Source organism: Urocitellus parryii, chromosome 14 (assembly GCF_045843805.1).
Source record: "Urocitellus parryii isolate mUroPar1 chromosome 14, mUroPar1.hap1, whole genome shotgun sequence".
Taxonomy (NCBI): Eukaryota; Metazoa; Chordata; class Mammalia; order Rodentia; family Sciuridae; genus Urocitellus; species Urocitellus parryii.
In genome coordinates, this window is record NC_135544.1 from 11,580,082 (window position 1) to 11,602,839 (window position 22,758).

The 22,758-nt window shown below is 39.3% G+C and overlaps 1 pseudogene; it reads right to left on the reverse strand.

The window, feature by feature from the left end:
- Window positions 1-13,816: 13,816 nt before the first annotated feature.
- Window positions 13,817-14,599, reverse strand: LOC144250239 (ras-related protein Rab-33B pseudogene; annotated as a pseudogene).
- Window positions 14,600-22,758: the final 8,159 nt, after the last annotated feature.

Here is a 22,758-nt window from a genome sequence, read left to right on the forward strand (position 1 = left end):
CTCCTCCTCCTCCTCCTCCTCCTCCTCCTCCTCTTCCTCCTCCTCCTCCTAATGTTCCCTTTCCTTTGGCTGGTCCTCCTGCTGCCCCTCTTCCTTTTTCTCCTCATTCCTTCCTAAGACCCACTCCTGTCCCTTCCACCCACAACCCCAATACCCAGGGCCAACACTCCGCCCCTCCAACCCTCATTGCCAAGTCATCGGCTCACCTTTCCCAGAATCCCGCTGTGCTGCCTGAAGACAAGGCCATGGACACTACCACCCCTTCCATTGTGGTCATTTTCAAATCTTTTGTGTCCAGTGACAGCTCTGGCCCACACTGCAGTGTCCATGGCAGTAGGCAGCACAGGCAGCAAGCAAAGGGACCAGTCCTCCCTGGTCCCCCAACCCCAATCTGTCCCATTCCATTGTCCCACCATCCACCCCTCAGCCTGCATCTAGGAACCCTGCTGGACAGCAAAGAGCCTCTCTTCCCAATGCCCCCATGGTTACCATGCTGCCAGTGAAGGTCCACTCACCGGCCTCCACCCTGGCACAGAAGGCCTCTGCACCACCAACCTCCCAGGCTGCCAGTGAAGAGCCCATGGATACGACCCCTTTTTCGAAGGCTGTCATGTTCTAGTCACCTCCTGGCTGCCAAGTTCTTAGACTGATTCAATTTGGTAAGCATGGCAGACACGTCGACAGCTATTTCTATATTGTAGGCATGGTGCCACATATTTGGGATTTGATTTCTGCTTTCTATTTTTTTTCCCAATGTTACTTTTGAGGTAAAATGTGCTTTGCAAATATTGGCTTTTGACATAATAGCTGAAGGCATAATTACCAATGAAGCATACACACAGACACAGAAATGTCACAGTCTTTGCCTTTGCCTCTAAATTTCAGAAGTAGGCAAACTTGAAAATTTTCTAAAACTATAAAGGAATCTAAAGAGATGTGATAAGTGTATGAACTGTGGGCGTCTGGACTTAAATCAAGCATGGAGGATGACAACAGGACACCTAACAAATTGGGCTATAGACTGGAGGAAAGTATTGTGTCAAAGTTAGTTTCCTGAATGTAGTAATTTTCCAGGGTTATGGGAGAGAATGTGATGTCCTGGAGAATTCACAGCAGAGTAAAGCATTAAGTGTACAGGGGTATGAGACACACATACTCTTCTCAAACTGTTGGGAAAAGTGTAATTAGGGAAAGAGGCAAGATAAAGTACATGTGGCAAAATGTGAAAAGTCTGTGACTCCTCCTAGACATTCCAAATAACTCTCATGGAGAGACAGGAAATAAAGTTTGTCCAGGCAGTTTCAGTGGTCTTCCCTCCCCCACTAGGAAGAAAAGTTTGGCATTCATTTGCAAATACAATTCAATATTTCACATGTATAGATTAATCTTTCAACTATTATAATATAGACCTGTCTCCCTCATTAATGATGTGTTAAAAATCTTTAAAAGCTGTTTGCTCAACAAGATTAGTTCAACAAGATTGACTAGATCAATTAGGAAAGAATTCCCATATGGAATTCTCTTAAGAGTATTTCTAAAGTTTGAAAATCCTGCAGAGTAAAAAATATCTAAAATTACTATAAAGAGTAAATAACAATGGATTGGAACTGATGTAACAATGACTGCAGATTGTGTTTACATAGAAAAACAGAATTGGGCTTTACAGGAGGAAATGTGAGCAGGCCAGAAACAGGGCAGCAATGAAGTTATGTAAGTTGTCAAGAGTTTGATAGCACCATGACGTTGATCATAAAACTGTTCCATGATGTGTGTGTGTCCTCATGAGAACCCTGAGGTGCCCGTTTCCATGACTCTGTACACTATGCTTTGCTTTGCTTCACATTCTCTATATTGAAGAAGCTGGAGTAGAGCAGCTTTCTATTTCTCAAAAAGATTAAATTTAATCTCAATTGGAGGAACACCTTTCTAACATGTGGGACATGAGTAGTCACATTGGGTCTGGCTTTGTGATCCTCAGGTGGCGTATTTGTCATCAAATATAGCAGTTGTCCTTGGGGGGAGGATCAGTATTCAGGGTCAGTACCAAGCAGCAGAGAACTCAGCCCATCACAGGTTGAAAGCAGTCATTGAAATGGATGGTAATAGCACAGGAGTAAAAAAAAATAGTTAAGTCTGGAACATCATTACGTTGATAAATATATGCCCAAATACTTATTTCCATAGTGAGAATATTGTTTTGGAAATATTTTATTGGTTAGCAATTCATATTTTCTTTCTTCTGTGGTATTTTCTCCATTAAAGCTCATACACACCTTCTGCCATGTCAAACCCAAGTGCCTTCAAGTCAACAGTCTCCCTTTCAAACTCGACTTTGCTGCAGGTTGTCACACAGTGTCTGGATGCTGTCGCGCTCTGCTGCAATCTTGTCCCGCTCCTGGAAGGCCCAGTCCCGGCATCACTTGGCCACATCGGCCTCCTGCAGGGCTTCCTTCAGCTCCTGGCACAGAGCCTTGCACTGCGTTCCAAGGATCTCCACCTCCTTGTGGGCCCTCCCAGCATCCATTGTCACTGTGTCTTTGATCTGCTGCAGCGCCTCCATCTCCTCGCTGGCCGCCTTCTTCTCAGATGTGCTGCTCTTGAGCTTGGACTCAGCCAGCTCCACCTCAGTCTTCAGCTTGTCCAGCTCAGAGATGACCTGGTCACGCTCGCTCATGATGAGCTTATACTCGCTGTACACCGCATCCCGCTCCTCCTTGTACTTCTCGGACTCCTTTGCGGTTTTGACCTGCGTGGTCCTCAGCTCCATCAGCTCTGACTGGAGCAGCTCCGTCTCCCACTGCAGGTCCTTGTTGTGGGGCCGTGGCCTTGTGGCCTTGTTCAGCTCATGGTGAACGGCCTCGAACCTCCTCAGGGACAGGGCGCACTGGTGCTGCAGCTGGATGGCCCTGTCCCTCTGCTGGGTCAGCATCTCCGTCTGCTTCAGCAGGCGCTGGTTCTCCTCACCCAGCTGCTCCAGGCGGCTCAGGTCTGAGTTGTGAATGGCGACCTTCTCGCTGTACCGCTTCCGAAGGGCCTCGTAGTCCTTCTTGACCCCCTCCAGCTTGTCCATGGCCGCGTCCTACAGCTTGTTGAGGATCTCTGATGACCCGTTGTGCTTCAGCTGCTGCTGCTGCTGCGCCCGGAGGTCTCCGATCTCCTTCTGGTCCTCCTCATGGAGCCGCTTCATATCTTCCCAGGACTGCTGCAGCAGCTGCTGGCTCTCCCGCCCCAGCATGTCCACATCATCCTTCAGCTGAGTCTGGTCACTCAGGAGCCGGCTGTGGAGTGTGTGGTAGAAGTCGGTCTCCTTGGCCACCTCCTCGCACCTCTTCAAGGCATTGGTGTGCTGGTTCTGGAGACTCTGCAGGTCCGACATGGCCCGTACACACTGGCTCTTCAGCCTCTCCTAGTCAGGATTCAGTCTGTGGTAGGGCCTCTTATCAAAGGTCGTCCGGTGGGTCGCAAAGGCAGGCATTTGCGCAGCTCATTCCTCTCGCGGGTCATCAGCCGCAGCTGAATGGACAGCTTCTCCACCTTCTCATTCGCCTGCCGGTCAGTGAAGAGGGGCGGCGGGGACGGCACCTTCCCCGTGGTGCCCACACTGCTGAGGGAGCTGCTGCTCTCTGAGTCCCAGGGCACGATGGACAGGACACTGTAGGTGGAGCTGGCGCCCTCGGCGGGCTGCGGCGCCCAACGACGCTGTTCAGGTAGAGAATGGGCAGCAGGTGAGGCTGCGTCTTCTCCAGCGCGGCGCGCAGGTCCTGGAAGTGGTCCTGCTCCTTGGCCAGGAGCAGCTTGAGCAGCAGCTCCGCCTCGGCGCCTCCCGCCTCCTCGTCCAGCTGCCGCCACTCGCCAGGGCTCAGCGCTCCCGCGGCCTCAAGCAGTCCGAGCACGTCTTCCACCTCCGTCACGGCCTGGGCCAGGCTCTGCTGACACTGGGCGAGCAGCTCCGGGCGCTGGGGCTCCATGGTGGCGGGCCGCGCCGCCCCGCCCCGCCGGACAGCGCCCGGGCTCCCCAAGGCAGGCGAGCGCCCGGGCGGCTGCCTTAGCGCGCCGGAGCCGCGAGGCGGCGGGGGCCATGGGCCGGTGCCAGGCAGGTTGGGGCTCGGGGCGATGGGCGGCTCAGCAGCGGCCTCCTCCCGGCTCCTGAGCGCAGCCATGTTGGCTGCAGGGCGGCGGGACTAGAAGAGATGTCTTTTACTTTCTACTAAACTTGAAGAGGTTCACAGGACAAATAGAAGACTGTTCATTTATGACTTGTTTCCTGATAGCTGACAGCACGGTGTGGAGAGCCAGACTGCCGCAGTTCAAATCCCAGTTCTGCAGTTGCCCCTCAATGTGTGACCTCTGGCAAATTACTGAATCCCTGTGTACTTTACTATTTTCCACATATAAAATGAGGGGATAATAGTCACTACTATGTACAACTTCTAAGGAGATTTCAAGGTGTTTAAAAGACTTGGTATTTTCAAATAACTGTAAGAATGCCTTCCTGCATTGCTACTACTTTTATCATTGTTGATATCATTATCACTGCTATCTTGACATAAAATAAACAAATCTGTACATAGATCTATAAAAGTATCTTAAGTTCGAAAAATCCAGTTTTGAATACTTAAAAATCAAAAGAAAGAATTGCCAGCCAGTAATATTTGATCTAGTAGTTGAATATATAGAGAGTATTATACAAGTAAGAACAATCCAACAATCCAATTCATTTTTCTTCATAAATATTTTAATATTTATTAAAAAGTAAAATTCTTGAGGGGTAGAGTGACACATACCTGTAATCCCAGTAACTGGGGAGGCAGAGGTTGGAGCTATCACAAGTTTGAGGCCAGTTTAGCAATTTAGTGAGGCCCTATGCAGCTTAACAAGACTTTGTCTCAAAATGAAAATAAAACAGGCTGTGGATGTAGTTCAGTGGTAGATCATTCCTGGGTTCAGTCCCCAGTACCAAAAAAAAAAAAAAAAAAAGAAGAAGAAGAAAAAGAAAGAAAGAAATTCTCTGCTAGTCTAATGGCAGAGACTGAAACAGATATTGTTGAGATTGTCAAGGCTCCTGATAAGCATATGAAAAGGTGGTTTGTGTGAGAGAGAAATACAGAAAACATAATTACATAATGTTATTAGATGGAGAGACATGTCAAAGAAGCAAGCAAAATCTGCTTGAAATTTAAAAACCAGAGAATTTATAAAGAGTTGAGAAAATCCTAGTCATCATCTTGAAATGAATCTTTTTTTTATACTAATTTTTTGGTTGTAGAGGGACATAATACCTTTATTTTATTTATTTATTTTTATGTGGTGCTGAGGATCAAACCCAGGTCCTCACATGTGCTAGGCAAACGCTTTACCACTGAGCCACAACCTTAGCCCCTTGAAATGAATCTTTAAACAATTTTTAAGATTTGGACCATCAGAAATGTTGGCACAGTCTTGCCTGGAATTCTTAATAGCATTAGCTAAGGATGAACACAAGGAGCTTGTGGACAAACTCAGGAGAAGCATTCATGTCAATTGTTTAAACATCAGCTAGAAAACTGTTGGGACCATGATGTTGATTATCGTGAGTCATGTGAGATAAATTCAGAGTGTCCACAGGCCCCAACGAACACATTTGTACAATATGATCTGCATTTGAGACAGATATTTCTAGCTATGATGCAGTTTGGCTGAATGACAAAAAAGTAAGAAGAATAGATGGTAAATGTTTTATATACATGTCTATTCCATTGGCATTAGAACTTATCCTAGTCAATGTTTCTTTTATTCTTAAATAGTTTCACATCTTCTTAAACTTATCATGATTAGGAAAATAAATAAATATTAAAATATTTACTAAGAAGAAATGGAAAAATATTTGATTAAGGTCATTTCAAGGACTTAGTTAATTTCTAAAAAGTCAAATTTACATGTTTTATGCTTCTAATCTGAAGCTACTATTAACATTCAGAAAGCACAGTACTGAAAATTCTGAAATCAGATCATTAGCTCATAAATTATAGTACATTTGTAAATGATGTTTACAGTCACCATTCTGTAGTCTTCAAATCCATTCATCATTTGTCAGTAAATACTCATAAAACAGTGTTAGATATAATTATGACTTAAAAATGAATCAGGAAACCCAAAGCATTTTCCCCCTCTTATAAAACTTTTTAATGATGGTAAAAAGTTTTAATTAAATACATGTTCATGCTAAAAATAGCAGAGGAGTCAGGAGTGGTGGCATATACTCGTAAGGCAGGAGGATCACAAGTTCAAGGCCAGCCTCAGCAATTCAGCAAGGCCCTAAAAACTTAGGCCCTAAAAACTTTTATTCTGTCGCATATTAAAAAAAATACATTAAAAGGGCTGGTGGTTAAGCACCCCTGGTTCAATCCCTGGAACCAAAAAAAAAAAAAAAAAAGAAAAGAAAAATTTAAGTCAAAAGAAACTGTGAGGAAGGCCTAATAGATTGAATAGAGATGAACCTGAGATGGAGGAAAGTGGTAGCTTGTGGGAATGGAGGTGTCATTAAGAGGTTTTCATTAGAAACATCTGAAGAAAAAATATTTCAGTACAAAGAAAAATTCCAAGTGGATAAAGTGATATGTGAGAAGTGATAGCAAGAAAATAGATTAAGAGGGGCTGGGGTTGTGGCTCAGTGGTAGAGCACCTGTTAGCATATGTGAGGCACTGGGTTCAAACCTCAGCACCACATAAAAATAAATAAAATAAAGGTATCATGTCCCCCAGAAAAAGAAAATACATTAATAAACATTATAGAGTTAATAAAGGATTGCTCATTTGTAAAATGTATTCCTTCTTACAATGAGAGCAAAGAGTATAATTGTATAAATATTAGAGGTGAGGTAGAAATGAGAGGTGAAGTATAGAGATATTGATTAAATTTAATTAGAAAAATATTGATTAAGCATGTGCATAGTATTAAAATACTTTCAAGAATGAAATAAAACAACTTTAAACTAGAAAAGAACGGAATAAAAGGAAAAAAAAAAGACGAGGGGAAAAAAGATGTGAGTCCCAAATTGTTAATGATTGCAATAACCATGATTAGACAATACTCAGCAACTAAAATCTCAGACTGTAATAAAAAGGAAACCAAATCCTGCCATTTTTTACTTTTTTACAAAATACATTGGACAAATAAATAATCATAAACCATGTAAATACTCATCCAGTGTTTGCTACATGCCAGATACAATTCCAACTCTGAAAATAATGCCAAGAAGACTTATTATTTTAATCTCACCAATAAGTAATTGAGGAACACAGTGGTTAATTACCTTGCTTGAACTTACACAAGTAGTAACTAGCAGAATCAGGTTTTGAACCAAGACAGTCTAGCTTCAGAAACTTGCCTTTATTTTTTTTTAAACATAGACTGTTGAAAAGTATAAAAAACTAAGCTTCTGCAGTAATATTATAAGAGGAAATAAAATTTAAGTTGAGAAATTTTAAAAAGGGAAAAAATGATATTTCCTCCAAATATTTCCCGATTATAAACATTATAATTCATTAAGAAGATATGAAAGAAGTATGAATTCCATAATCTTTAAAATGAACAGGTTCTGGTGAATACAACCACAAGAAAATACAGTTGGCCTATAATCAAACTGCAAGAATGTAATTCATTTTTCTATATTGGATAAGAGAGACTAGCTTGTGTTGCATGTGTTAGAAATGATTATTGTAAATGCATCTGCTGACTTTTTTTTACCAGTTCTTATCTATTAGGCCCATCCTAATGAAAATGCAATTTTTCTATTCAGTTGACACCTAACTTAGCTGTATGGTGTATTCTTTGGCAAAAGCAGTATAAGTTGAAATGGCATATACTTCTTGTGGCACAAGCTTTTTGAGCCATTGTGTCTGCCCCCAGCTATTTTCCTTCTGACATAGCACCAAGCATGTCTCAGAAGGACAGCACGTTCATCATAATTCCTAGGTGAATATCTGAAGCCATATCATATCTTACTAGCCACTAGCCACATTATACAAGCCAAAGGAAAGCTACTGTAGTATAGTCATTGCAATTTGAGGGTTATTTGCTGTAACAACATAAATCTGCCCAAGCTTATTCATGATACATTACACAAGCAAATAACCCCCAAATCTCAGGGCTTAAAAATAAGGTTGTTTTTCTTTCCTATTACATGAGCCAGTATCTCAGCAGGAGAGCTCTTCTCTACATAGTCAATATTCAAGGAATCAGGCTGAGAAAGGCTGTACCATTCTCTAAGTGAAGCCCCAGGCATCACAGGAGCCAGGGAAGATAGCCAGAGAACTAGGAACTCTCTCTTTTTTTTCTTCCACTCACATTTCATTAGCCCAAGCAAGTGACATAGTTATGACAGAGTGTAAGGGACTCTCCCAGCCAGGTAGTAAGCAGGAAACTAAGGAAGAGTTTTGCCAGTTTCAAGCCAGCCTTATCAATTGGCAAAACCCTGCATCAAAAAAATGAAAATAAAATAAAAAAGATTGGGGGTTTAACTCAGTAGTAAATTGCACCTGGGTTCAATCTTCAGTATAGCCAAATTATAAATAAATAAATAAATAAATGAGGTAATTAGTTAATTTAATTAAATAAAAAAATTAGGAAGGAGTGGGTACTCAGCATTATTGGTGAATATATCACATCAGTTCATTGTCCACTAAATTGAAAGGCACAGAATCCATATTTTCACAAAAACATGGAACATTTGAAAAACTTGGGCACATATTAAAAAAACAAATGTCCCAAATTGAAAATTATTGTGGCATGTAGACTAAACATTAGAGATGTTGAATGAAATATAATTAGAAATCATCCATGCAAAAGATACAATCTCATTTAAAAGAAAATATTTAAAACCTCAATTTATATAACTAAAGAGTTAAAAAATAAATTAAAAATGAAAATCAACAAATATTTAAAAGTAGACAAAGGATGTAATACATGATGAAATTTATAGACTGGAAACATAAAATACCTAGAAGAAAATATATTGTATTAAGTAATTTATTTAAATAAATGGAAGTGTTATATAAAAATATTTTTATTTAAAAGTATGTTGAAATGAACCCAAAGAAGAAAATTATAAAGAATAAAAGTAAAAAGTGTGCAAATAGACATAAAAAGAGAATATCAATAGAAACATTTTTTAAAGACTAATAAATAAATTCTTAGGATGCATGGTCAAGGAAAACAAAAAGGACAGAGGCAGAAACAAAAATAGCAAAAACCATAGCAAGAATGGAAATATGGGTATAAGCAGAAAGATCTACTGTATAAGAATATAAGGCTCTTTTATTAATAATTCATATAATGTTTTTAGTCTTCTTGCAACATGTTTTCAGGATGAATTCAATAAGCAGTCAAAGATTTATCACTTAAAATGTACCAATCATAATTTACAGATGAATTCTGTGTAGTAATATGAAAGAACTGAGGATTAGATAATTTCCATTCTTTTACAGTTGTTCCAGAAAACATAACAAGATATATTACTACTCAACTCATTTGACAGGCTGGTATAACCTTAAAATCTCAACAAATAAGAAAATTAAAATGCAGGTGAAAATGTTTTTACATTTATTGCAGACAACATATTCATCTACTTTGAAACTTTAAAAGAATCAACTGGCAAAACATTAGAGCTATAACATGATTTGATATATAATCCATAACTAAAACCTGATAGCTTTGCATATTCTTGGAGGAACTAATTCAAAACTGTAGCAAGGGAGGAAAAAAGATTCCATTCACGGAAGCTAAAAAACTGACAAAGTATCTTGAAATTAACTTAACAAAAATATATTAGGCTTTTATTCCTTATAGAGAAAATATTAAATTTACTGAAGGAATTAAGAGATCTTAATAAAAGGAAGAAAAAGAATCATAGTTCAATACTCAATACTATGATAGAAGTGGCACTTCAAATCAGTGGGGAAATAAATTATTCAATAAATGTCTCTAGAAAAATTTTAAATGTTATAAAAAATAGATCCCTACATTACGCTATTCAAAACAATAAATTCCAGAGGGATTAAGGACATAGACACAAAAGTAAAATAAATCTTCTAAATTTTCTTAGGAAAAGGCATAAAACTTTATGTCTCTTTGTAGGGACTATCTTAAATCAAGAGAGCAAAAATCATAAAGGATAAGAAATGCACACATTTGTATCCAGAGAAAGATTAATTTTAATGTTGATCATGTTTAAGATTTAACAGTGCACTGACTTGTACTCATTCAAGAGTCACAAGGGTCCTTAAATGTGTTCATATCATCAGATATTTATGTGAAATATACATTGTCATGTTATTTTTCAATCAGTTAAAACTAAGAGAGGGGAAATCTGGTTCATTGTCTGTTTTTATAAATAAAGATTTATTAGAATACAGCCACTCTTATTCCTTTTATTAGATTTTATTTTATGTCTTTGTGACCTAAGTATAAAATTATTTTTTTTCTTCTATTAAGTTGAGAACATTCACTTTTTCACTTCTCATTGGCACATCCAAATTGCCAGTGTCACTACTCTTACACATTGAAGTCATTATTAACTAAAATAAAAGTTAATGAAACACAAGAAATACCATGACAGTCCATCTAATAATTCACACACCTACTAAGTGATTAATGGGTAGGCATATAGAGCATATACAGGGAAACACTATGTGAAGGGATTCACTTCCTGAGCAGTATAGAGTGAAAATGTATTCAATTTTATCATGATACTCAAACTAGCATATAATTTAAAACACAAATTATAAAATTTTTTGAAATTATTTTTACTCCATGTTTGATTGTAGGTAACTAAAACCACAGAAAATGAAACTATGCATAAGGGCGACTACTGTACCATGAATCAATTATCCCTCTCACAAGAGGCTGACAGGTAGTCATTGGTTTTAAGTTTGTGTTAAATAAATTACTGTAGCAAAGAGGGTGTGATGGTCTTAATTGGCTTGTGTTAATTGTCTTGAAGTGAGTTAATTCTAAACAAACTGCTTTTTGTTACACATTGGAGGAAGAATGAAATGGAATGCGTGGAGACCATAAAAAGAAATTAGATGCTTGACAAAGGATATAAACAGATAATTCTCCCAAAAGATACAAATCAGTAAACTGCAACAGAAAACGGGTAGTGTGTAATTCTGTTCTGTTTAATGTAGTTGTAAGATCCTTGCTTAGCATCTGGACAGCCATCTTAAATGACAGCCGCCATTTTAAAAACAATTCACTTTCCTGCCCAAGGGTATTTTTGAGAAAAGCTCACCACTCCCTCATACCAACCCTACCTTTAACTGCCCACATTTGCACCCACCTGGCTCTAATCCCTAAGTCTACCACATAAAAGTCCCTAACCCCAAGACTGTTTTGCCTCTCTCCATCTATGGAGAGATGTGTATTTATTTGTCAGTCCTTACAAATAAACTGTCATGTGTACCTCTGCCTGGTCACCATTTTCTTTTCTTGCTCACTCTTCTCCGGGTTCCTCACTTTAATCTCAGTAGTTGTCAATGGACTTTTTTCATTTATATGTGGTGCTGGGAATCAAACCCAGTTCCTCACATATGCTAGGCAAGTATTGTACCACTGAGCCACAACCCCAGCCCTCTTCTGTTGAGTTTAAAAAACATTTAAAATATCCATAATGAGATATTAGCATTTTAGAATTTTCTACTATGATTGTGAATTTTCCTTCTTTTCCTTTATCTATCCAATATTGTTTTGTGGTGAATTGAACATTTTGTTGTTATTACTTGCTTTTCTTGCTTTTAATGATTTTAGTCTTGAAGTCTACTTTGTCAAATATTAATGGCATTCCACATATTTTTCCATGCTAGGATTGGCTGTATTTATATTCTCTCATTTGACTTTTTAGCCTTATATATCAATATGTCTTAAAGCTTGTAAACAGCATAAAATTGTGTTACTTTTAACAATCAGTTTATCAGTCTTTGATTTTTACCTCTCAAATACAGTTCATGTACAATTAATTACTGCTAGGAGAGGGAGAAGGATCTTATTTTGTATGCAGCTTCCCTTTGTCCTGTTTTTGATATTTCTTTCCTTATTTTCCCTTGTCTTTTCTTTTTTTTTTTTCATAACAAAGATGATTTATTGAACTTCATGGATAAATGTAACATACTTTTCTACAATAAAATTATTCAACTTTAGATTTCTTGAGGAAATATGTTATTAGCAATATACTTTCATTAAAGCATTGTTAACAACAAACTACTTTAGATTCTGGGGTAGTTTCCTTTGGTGTTCTCAAAGATTTTTCTAAAACATACCTGATATATCAATTAAAAGTGAGAGTTAAAATAAATTCAGACTTACAAAATGTGTGATTTGTGCTTAAAAAATTTATAATTAGTTATTAGATAGTCACCATTTTGGAAGTGATTTCAACAGTCAATAAGATGTTTTATAAGTATTTTGGAATATCTAATAGCTTTATCCCCATTCAACTGATAACATACCAAAAATTAAAATGTAAGTTGTTGCAAATGATACAAATATTTTAAAATTAATAAATTATTAAAGTGAAAAAATAAGTCCTTTCACAGAAGTATAAAGGACACTTAGTACTAACTTCTTACAAAAAAGAAAGTTAAATTACTTCTTTTTAAAATCATAATAACAGTACTGAAAAAACACAAATGTGCTTGGAAAGTCTATAAATTTTCTTCCTCCACTTTAGGAAATGTTCTGAAAAGCAACAGATTAAGAAAAATGGATTAATCTTGAATACAAATAAAGCCAATTTGAGCCCTAATACTTAAAGCTGAATATTTATTATAATCACTACTTTCATTTAGTTTATTTATAGAATGATTTTTTTTTTTTGGTAACTAAATTATCCAGTTAGGATCACACTAATGATTAAACAGAAAATCCTAAACTAGATTAGAGGACATGTTTAATTGGTTTTCCACATTCTGCAAATATTTTAAGTACAATCATCTTTTTGGCTTACTTTCATCTAAAATTCTCAAGGGCAGCAAAGTGTCAGAATCAGTTTATGTGCACACTGCAGTTCAGTCCATGGCTTATATTCCATTTACGTAAAGAGCTTCATAGTCAAACGTGCTCTTTTCTATGTGCAAAGTCTTAAATTCAAAATTAAAACACTTAGGGCAAAAAAATTTGAAATATTCTTTCCATCACCGAGGGAACAGACGATATCTAACTTATTTTTTCACAATGAGGAGGAACTGTTTATTGTGACCATAAGTTTCAAACATTTAAAAAATTGATAATACAATACTATTACAGAAATACACACAGACTCAAATCAATCAGAGCAATGCCCTGGGAGCTACAATCCAAACGCAATCTGAGTTCACCCAGCACTTAGTCATGAAGTTGCTCAGGGTGACGGGGAGCAAGAAATACCAGGAACCCCTGTCACCAAAACCCCACCCCAAAAGTTACAACTCCTCAGATGCTTTCAATTCGTTTTTTGCTGTTAAAAGATGATAAAATGAAGTATAAAGCACCTTGTGAAGTCACAGCATCTGCCCTCACACCGGACTTTAACATCAGGAGGTGTATCCTGAACAGATTTTCTTTTTCAGTCCCAGGAGTGTGGGATGGAAGGGTTCCTGACTAGCACTTCCAGCATCGCTCCCTGGAGGCCTCCTTCATGGGGCTCTCCATGGGAAGAGCTGGTATTCCTCCTAGCCTTGCTTCATTGTCAGTCTCACTTCAAAACCAACTTTTCCCTTGTGTTGTCACAGTGACAAACTTGACTAAGTGGATACACAATACAAAAGTAAGCATGACACTGATAACAGTGAGGTGTCAGGATGATCCATTATATTTGAGATTAAATCTTAAGACTTATCACTGTCATTCTTCAAAAGCATTTTTAGTCAAAATGAGATAGTGCAATAAAGCTGTTATTTAGCACCAGCATGTCACTGCAGGCTTTGCTTCAGGTTTCAGGATAATTCCGTTATCAGGGGGTTGACTAAGCATTAATGGTTGGTGGCTCTTAAATTTATGAGCCAAGGTCATAAATATAGCTTCCACATGGTCATTATCATTGGGGTTTTTAGCAGAGGTTTCAAACAAAGGCATACTGTGTGTGTCAGCAAATTTCTGTGCCAAGTCTGTGGGTACCTGAATGGCACTTCTCAAGTCACATTTATTTCCAACGAGAATCCGTGGTATATCATTTGCCAGCAAATGCTGTTTGCATTCCTAGATCCAAGACGGCAGGCTGTGAAAACTAGCCATGTTGGTCATGTCATACACTAAGACGACAGCGTGCACATTTCTGTAGTAGTGCTGTACCATGCTCTTCCTGAACCGCTCTTGTCCTGCCGTGTCCCACAACTGGATCTTGATGCGCGCCCCATCAATCTCCACCGCTTGCTCTCGGAAATCCACCCCGATAGTGGCCTCGGTGCGGTCAGGGAAGCGGCCAGCGCAGAAGCGGTAGGTCAGGCATGTCTTGCCCACTTTGGAGTCGCCGATCACGATGATCTTGAAGATGCGGGAGCGGGCCGGAGGCAGGCACCCCGAGCCCCCGGACACCGTGCAGCTGGAGGAGAAGCTTGCCAGGAGCGACGACTCCATCTCCGAAGCCATTCTCCCGACCCGCCCCCAACTGAGGCAGAGGAGAGGAGACACAGAGAGGGGGAGGAATTACGCCACCGCCAGGAGCTCGCCCAGCGCTCTACCCAGACTGCGCAACGTTCCTGGTGCCGCCGCCGCCCCCTTGTCTTTTCAATTTCTTTTCTTCTCATTAAATTTTTTTCTTCAATTACTAAGTGTTCTATATCAGTTATTTAACATTTGCTTATTTTAATGTACATATTAAATATGTAGAATATTATTGACCAAACTCTTATAGTTTCTTTCATCCCACAAAGTAGGGATTCTTGTTATTAGACAGTACATATGTTGCCTAAGTATTTGCTATTACTTTTGCTTACCATTCGTATATCAATACAGACATTTCATCCTTCCCATCTCCACAGCCCCACCGTTCCCCTCACTCCCCACTGCACAAAGTTTCTTCATTCTTCCCTATTACCAACCCACACACTATAGATCAGCATCCGTTTATCAGAGAAAACATTTGACCTTTGAATTTTTGGGATTCACTTATTTCAACTAGCATGATATTCTCTAGTTCAGTCCATTTGCTTGCAAATATCATAATTTTTTATTCTTTAAGGCTGAGTAATATTCCTTTGTGTATATATACCATTTATCCATTCATCTGTTGAAGGGCATCTAGGTTGCTTCCACAGTTTAGCTATTGTGAATTGAGCTGCTATAAATGATGTAGCTGTTTCACTCTAGTATGCTAATTTTAAGTCTTTTGGGCATACACTGAAGAGTGGCATAACTGGATCAAATGGTAGTTCTATTCAAGTTTTCTGAGGAATCTCCATGCTGCTTTCCAGAGTGGTTGCACCAATTTGCAGTCCCACCAGCAATGTATGAGTGTACCTTTTTCCCCACATCCTTGCCAACACTTATTATTACTTATATTTTTTATAATTGCCATTCTGACTAGAGTAAGATGAAATCTTAGAGTAGTTTTGATTTGCATATATCTAATTAGTAAAGAGTATGAACATTTTTTCATATGTTTGTTGATTCCTTAGCCCATTATTGATTTGTCTTTTTGGTGTTAAGTTTTTGGAGTTCTGTATACATTTGTGCTCTATATGAGGTGTGTGTGGTGAAAATTTTTTTTCATTCTGTAGGCTCTCTCTTCACATTATTGGTTGTTTCTTTTGCTGAATAAAAAGCTTTTTAGTTTGAATTCATCCCATTTATTGATTATTGATTTTACTTCTTGCACTTTAGGAGTGTTGCTAAGGCCAAACTCTCTGTTTTCACATATAAACATGCTGAGATCTTATAGAAGAAAATTAATGTGCATTGCCTCTAGGTATCTCAGTAGTTACTATCACATTGTTTTAGCCAGCTTTTTCCTGATGTGACTAAAAGTCTTGACCAGAATAATATAGTGAAGGAAAAGTTTATTTGGGGTCTCACAATTTCAGCGGTCTCAGTTCATAGACAGCTGGCTCCATTTCTTATGGTGTGGAGTGAGGTAGGACATCATAGTAGAGGAGTGTGGTGGATGGAAGTAACTCGCATGATGATCAGGAGGCAGAGAGAGAGACTCCACTTGCCAGATACCAAATATCTGTATCCCAGAGGTACACCTTCAATGACCCAGCTGCTCCAGCCACAACCTACCCACTCACAGTTAACTCTCGGTTAATCCCATCCGGAGGTTAACTCACTGATTGGGTTAAGACTCTCCTAACCCAATCATTTCTCCTCTAAACTTTTTTTCATTGTCTCATACATGAGCTTTCAGGGGATACCTCAAATTGAAACCATAGCACACATGTATTTTTTCCAATTAATGCCTGAGCATAATCCTGTGACATGATATAGTAGGTTGAAAGGTGGCACCCTACTATGTTCATGTCCTAAGTCCTGTGAATGTTGCCTTATTTGGAAAAAGAATTTTTGCAGACATATTCAGTTGAAAACCCCTAGAGATGAAATAATCTGAGATTACCTGGTAGGCTGTAGCTTCATTTTAAGAAACAAGGGAGGGCTGGAGATGTAGTTCAGAGGTAGAGCACTTGCCTAGCATGTATAACACCATGGTTTCAATTCCCAGACCCACAAAAAAAAAAAAAAAAAACACTCCACAGACACAGAGAAAGCCTATAGCAATGTCAATATTGGAATTGTGCTGCCAGAAATCAAAGAACCACCAGAAGGTGGAAGAGGCAAAGAAGGATTCTCCCCTGGAGCTCCCATAGGTAGTATGGCTTTGTCAACACTGGGCAACCCCATAAACTTATGGGGGAGGAAGTTGACACCCTTTAAAAGACTTACTGTACTTTTAAAGTTGTTCTTTTATTTGTTTCAGATAAAACGATTTGGAGCAACTTAGGAGGAGCCAGGCAGGTCACCTAGTTACTCTGACTCATCCTTTTAAACAATATACAGTAACATGGGTTTATTTCTGAGCATGCCCAGAAGCATTGAGATCTGCCATCTTTCCTTTTTGAACATTGATCTCTGACCTTGAACTGTGTATGCTCAGAAATGTTTACCCCCACATGTGTTTCCCTATATGACTATGTACAGGCTCCCAAACCCAATCCCCATGCTTTCTTTGTTCCAGGACAGCATTAGTTTTCAAGTAACCCCAGTGCTCTCCTTACCTGCTTCAGGTAGTAAATCATCTTCCACTCTTTTGTCTCCTGGTTGTGCTTTTTCACTTGCACTCACAAATTCATTGCATTCGCTTACATGGTTTAAAGACATTTCCTTCTACATTAAAGGACCCTGGGATAATAGAGGGAAGCGAAAAGACTGAGGGATATTATAGAACTCCTAAAAGTTTGTGTGGGGATCATTTTGGTTGGAATAATGTGGACCACCATGCCCTTCACCCATATGTACTCTAGTTCCATTCATGGCACAGCCACTGGTAACACACCCAAAGACTTCCGCTGTAACCACCCACTCTCCCAGAGTTGGGAACTTGCCTGATATCATCCTTCACTCTGTTAGAACTACCAGGGCGATGTAAAGAATTAAACACAGGGAGGAGATCAAACTCCTGCAACGTAGGAGGGGAACTGATAATGTTTCAGGGCTGGAGGCTTTGGGGAAACTGAGGCAGTGTGAAGACCCTCCCACTTTCAATCCCAACTCCTGAGATGGAGTCAGAAAGATTTTTAGACATTTCACTCAGAGTAACAGGCATGAGGTTTTTTAAAAAAGGGTAGGAAAAGGGAAGAGAGGACAGTCTCAAGGGAGAGGGTGGATCCTCTCAGAGAAGAGAGGGGCAGTTGGGTTTCACTGGGGATCCCAGAGGTGTTTCCAGAGTCCTGCCCAGGTCCACCTCTTGACTTTTGACTGACAGCAATATGACATCAGACTTTCAAGTACCCACTGCCATGACAACTCTAGGTCACTCTGGCCCATGCTGAAACTGATTCGAATTGTATTCTTAACCACAAATTCCTATAGATTTTGTGATTAGGAGGACTTATCCTTATCTCCCTGAATTTTAGGATCTGGTTTATGAAAAGGTTTACAGAGTTTCCCCCTTCAGGGCAACTTGGGTCACTGTTATTGACATTATTTCAGCCTCCACTTCTCCTGCAGATAACAAGTAGTTTGCTGAGGAATCTGACATATCTGTTCACTAAGGCCTGGCAGGGCTGCAGATAAATGACTTCTTGGAAAAAAATGTATGTGGGGGTGAGCAAAGTGGGCCCATTTTATAAAATTATTCCCTTAACCTTGTTATGTTCCCAATGCTCACATCTCTGTGCCCCCTATCATCAGACACTTGTCCTGGTGACAATGCTAAGCATGACCCATTTCAAAAACAACTCTAAAAATATATTACATTTGTAAAGTATTCATGGATCTAAAAGCACTTCAGAGTAGCTTTAAGATGAAAGTATTAGCTTTAGATTCAGACAGACCTAGACTGGAATTCTAACTTAGCCATTTGTCAGCTATAATGAGCCTTGAAGCATGTTGCTAAACCTCCTTGAGGTTTACAAACAGTCTTGGTTCTTGGGGATGCTGGGAGGATTAGAAGAGAAAAATGTAAAGGACTTAGTGTAAAGTGACTGGCACACAGGAGGGCTTAGCAGTAGCTAGAATTCTTATTCAATGTCAACACAACATGGCGTTAACTCCCTTTCCTTGCTTTACCCCACCCCACATTCTCAGGCTCTTCCTTTTTCTTAAAATTTAGGCAGACAATTGATGAGCCTTGTAGGAATAACTTGAGCCTCTGTTATGATTAGCAATTTATTAAAAGTTTCTTTGTAGTATAAAATTAATTTGAATACTTAACCTATTGCTGTTATGTTTTTCGGGGGTGACTTAGAAATGTCAGGTGTGGTGGACGTGAACTACTAGTGACTGGAGATGACTGAACATGTGAAGGTTAATGACAGTAGATATTTTTAAAAAGCATATGAGGTCATAATTATTGATGATGTTTTTGCTGCAGTAGATTCATAAATAATACATGTTTAAAGATCTATTTCCTTTACATTTCTTCATGGACAACTAAAGAGTTTTCCTGTTTTGAGTTTAAAAAGAACTGACAGTTGTAGAAAGGTCGGAAAAATGTTCATTCATGCAGTTTTTACACCAAAAAAAAAAAAAAACCTCAAACTTTAAATAAGAACATACTCAATTTTGTATAACCATATCAAAAAGTCTCCTTTAGTTTTGGAGCAGAATGGGCAACATATTTAATTTAGCAAACAGGAGCGGAAAAGCTCAAAACAATTTTTATAATAAAAGTGTCACATTAAAATTTATATTATAAAAGTTTTATATTATAAAAACTTTATATTATAAAAAGTTTTCCCCCTCAGTAAACCTCCAAATTGAAGCTAAAGTCTATCAATTAAAAAATGGGAGAAAACCAACAATTACTCTCTGAAGCTTATCAAATTCCTTAACACATTAGCTCTTCAGAATGTATTATTCCAAAGGCAGTGGTGTACAGTAACTGAGGACAGAGATTGGGGAAGACTGGGAAATCAGCTATGGTTAACTGCTACCCAGGCTTGGCCTTCCCTGGATCTGTGATGTCTCAGAAATTACCTGCAAAATTCTATTTACATAAGGAAGAGTTTTCATCTGATTTAACTTATTCAAATTCCTGCTACTTCTCCCTATTTCCTTTTAGAACTGGATAAGAGAACAGTGGGAGGTAAAGGGAGAAAGAAAGCAAAGCTCTTTTTGTGTTAATCAGCTCTTACCTGCCCAGGGCCACAGGTTCCTCACTCACCTCCCTTTCTCCTTTCTACTTCACTAAAACAAAGCACTCTAAATTTTTGGTTCAACAATATGGCTGAACAGAAACTAATTCCTAGAATATGAATATGAAATATTATCCAGCAACATCTGGAAAGAATACAGAATCTTTGATTCTTTTGTTTCCTTTGCTTTGTTTTGTTTTGGTGGTACTGGGGATTGAACCCAGGGACCTTCTACCACTAAACTACATGGCTGCAGTTTTCTCCTCCTCCTCCTCCTCCTCCTCCTCCACCACCTCCTCCTCCTCTTCTCCTCCTTCCCCTCCTCTTCCCCCTCCTCATCCTCTTTCCCCTCTTTGATCCTCCTCCTCCTTCTCTTCCTCCTTGTCCTCCTCCTCCACCTTCTTCTTTTAATTTTGAGGCAGGATCTAGCCTTTATCTGGTGATCCTCCTTTCTTGGACTCCTTAGTTGCTGGGTTTATAGGCATGTGCCACCAATTCCAGCTAATTCTTTTATTTCTTGAGTTACTTTTTCTCCAAAAGCTTATATTTCCCCCCTATATATCTTTAACTTTCACTTCTGCAATTTTCAAAAAGAGTTTGAAGCAGAACATAAATTCATAATTTAGTCACAAAACTCTAGCGTTTTTCTGATGATGGGGGCATAGTCTAAATGTTTTCTTTGAATGGAGAACTATTTTCTTTATATGTATTTATATATCCTTCTTACAATTTAACTCCAGGTGAAAATAAGAACTAGAATCCATATCCAGCTCTGACTAACCCCCCTGACCCCCAAGCCCAGCCATACTCTTCCTCTTGTATTTTTCAATTCTACTGAAGCTTATCTGTGACTTCCATTTAAAAAGTCCTTCCTTGGGCTGGAAGTATAACTCCATGGTAGAGCATCTGCCCTGCATGTGTGAGACCCTGAGTTCCATCCTTTATGCCCACCTCCCCCACCCCACCCACACCCCACCCCCTTGCAAAAGTTCCTCCTGTGATACCAGTGTTGAGGACCAGGTTCAAGTCCTGTTCCCCTGCTGTTGAAGACTAAACAGCAGAGAAATACCCAGGCAAGTGCAAACAGTTTTATTTAAAGGATAGAACAGAGAGACAGACAGACAGAGCCACCTCTGCAGAGGCAGAAGAAGGGTCCAAGTTGGTGCCCCAGGGAGTGGGATGTCCTGCCCCTTTTATATATTTCAGATTTCCTTTCTTCTCCTGTACCCTCCTCCTCTTATCAGATCTGAAAGTGAGAAGGAACAAAGCAGCCCAGGGACACCGGAAGAAAAGGGGTTCAGGAGCAGCCCTGGGGCATTCATTAACTACTCTTTTCAGGGAGGAACAATTCCCTGGAGGAGGTAACCTTGCCAACAGGTGGGGAGGAGGGGAAGTATCCTGAAGGTATTAGCATTTTATTTCCCTGATCCCATCATTCATTGCTGTCTTTTTTTCAGCTCTCCACCACTTGCTCCAGGCACTTGATACAGAGGGACAGAATTAGCTGCCCTGGAAGAAAGCTGGTGCTAAATTTTGGTGTATTCCAAAGGATTCCTCCTGTAGAGTGGTTCTGTAAGCTGACAGGAGATGAGTTACACAGAAGGTCTGTTTGATACGGGATGTTTCATGTCCTTTGAACTTGATAGGGGACAAACAGATGAGATGGTGGGAACAAGAGGTTAAGGGAATAATTCTATAAAATGGACCCACTTTACATGGGCCCACACATGCTTTCTTTTCCGAGAAGCAATTTACCTGCAGCCCTGCCTGGCTTACGTAGACAGGATATGCCCCATTCCTCAGCAAAGTACCTTCTATCTGCAGGAGAACAGGAGCCCCAAAATAACATGGATAAGAGAAACCAAAGTTACCTGAAGGGGAAAACTTTTGTGACCCTTTTCATAGACCAGATCCCAAAACTCAGATAGATAAGGGTAATTCCTCCTAGCCATAAAATATGTAAGAATTTATCAAATCTGTAAATCTATAGTTAAGAATCCAATTAGAACTGGTTAGAATGAGCCAAAGTGACCTAAAGTTGTCATGGCAGTGGGTACTTGAAAGTTTGATGTCCTCCTGCTGTCAGTCAAAAGCCAAGAGGTGGACTTGGGCAGGATTCTCTGGAGTCACCAATAAAATTAGAGTACAGGATAGGCAAGCTGTCCCTCTCTTCTCTGAGAGAACCCTCTCTACCTTGAGAGTGCCCCCTTCCCCTTTTCCTATCTCTTCAATAAACTCATTGCCTGTCACTCTGAGTGACATGTCTGAAATCTTTCTGACTTGGTTACAAGAATCAGGGTTTGAAGGTGGTTCTTTGACCTGTCTCATTTTCCCAGAAGGCCCCAGTCCTGTAACAAAAGGATCATTCTCTTGAGATTGCAATGTATATTTAGTAGAAAATATGAAAAACAAACCGATTAAAATCTGAATCAAAACTTAGGATCCTCCTGCCTCAACTTCCCAATTCACTGGGATTATAGGTGGAGGATTTTTTCTTTTTTATCACTTTAGGTTTTTTGCAAACTTCACGTGATACTTTAGCAAAGGACAAAAATCCATCTTGCTAAAGAGAAGAAATGAGTAACATCTTGGATGACATATCTGAAGCTCCTGGCGCAGTGTGTGGTCTAAGTCTAGAACTAAATTAAGTATCAGTTCCTCTTTTGTTCCCTCAAGAGATGTGCAGTCAATAGAATTTTGAGGGAAGTTGTTAATCTGAGTTCTGTGTATGTATAAAGCCTGCAGTATTTTTAATGATGTGGTAGAATATTTAGTTGGGAAGGCCCTGAGAGATCATCTCGGGTTCTGATTGCTCTTTAACTAACATTGAAATCTGATCCGAAGGCTCAATTCATCAGAATTCTATTGACATGAGACTGAACAACAGGAAAATTTTTAAGAAAACCAATGGATGACCAAGATGTTTAAATAAACATGAAAATATTCAGAGGGCATCCA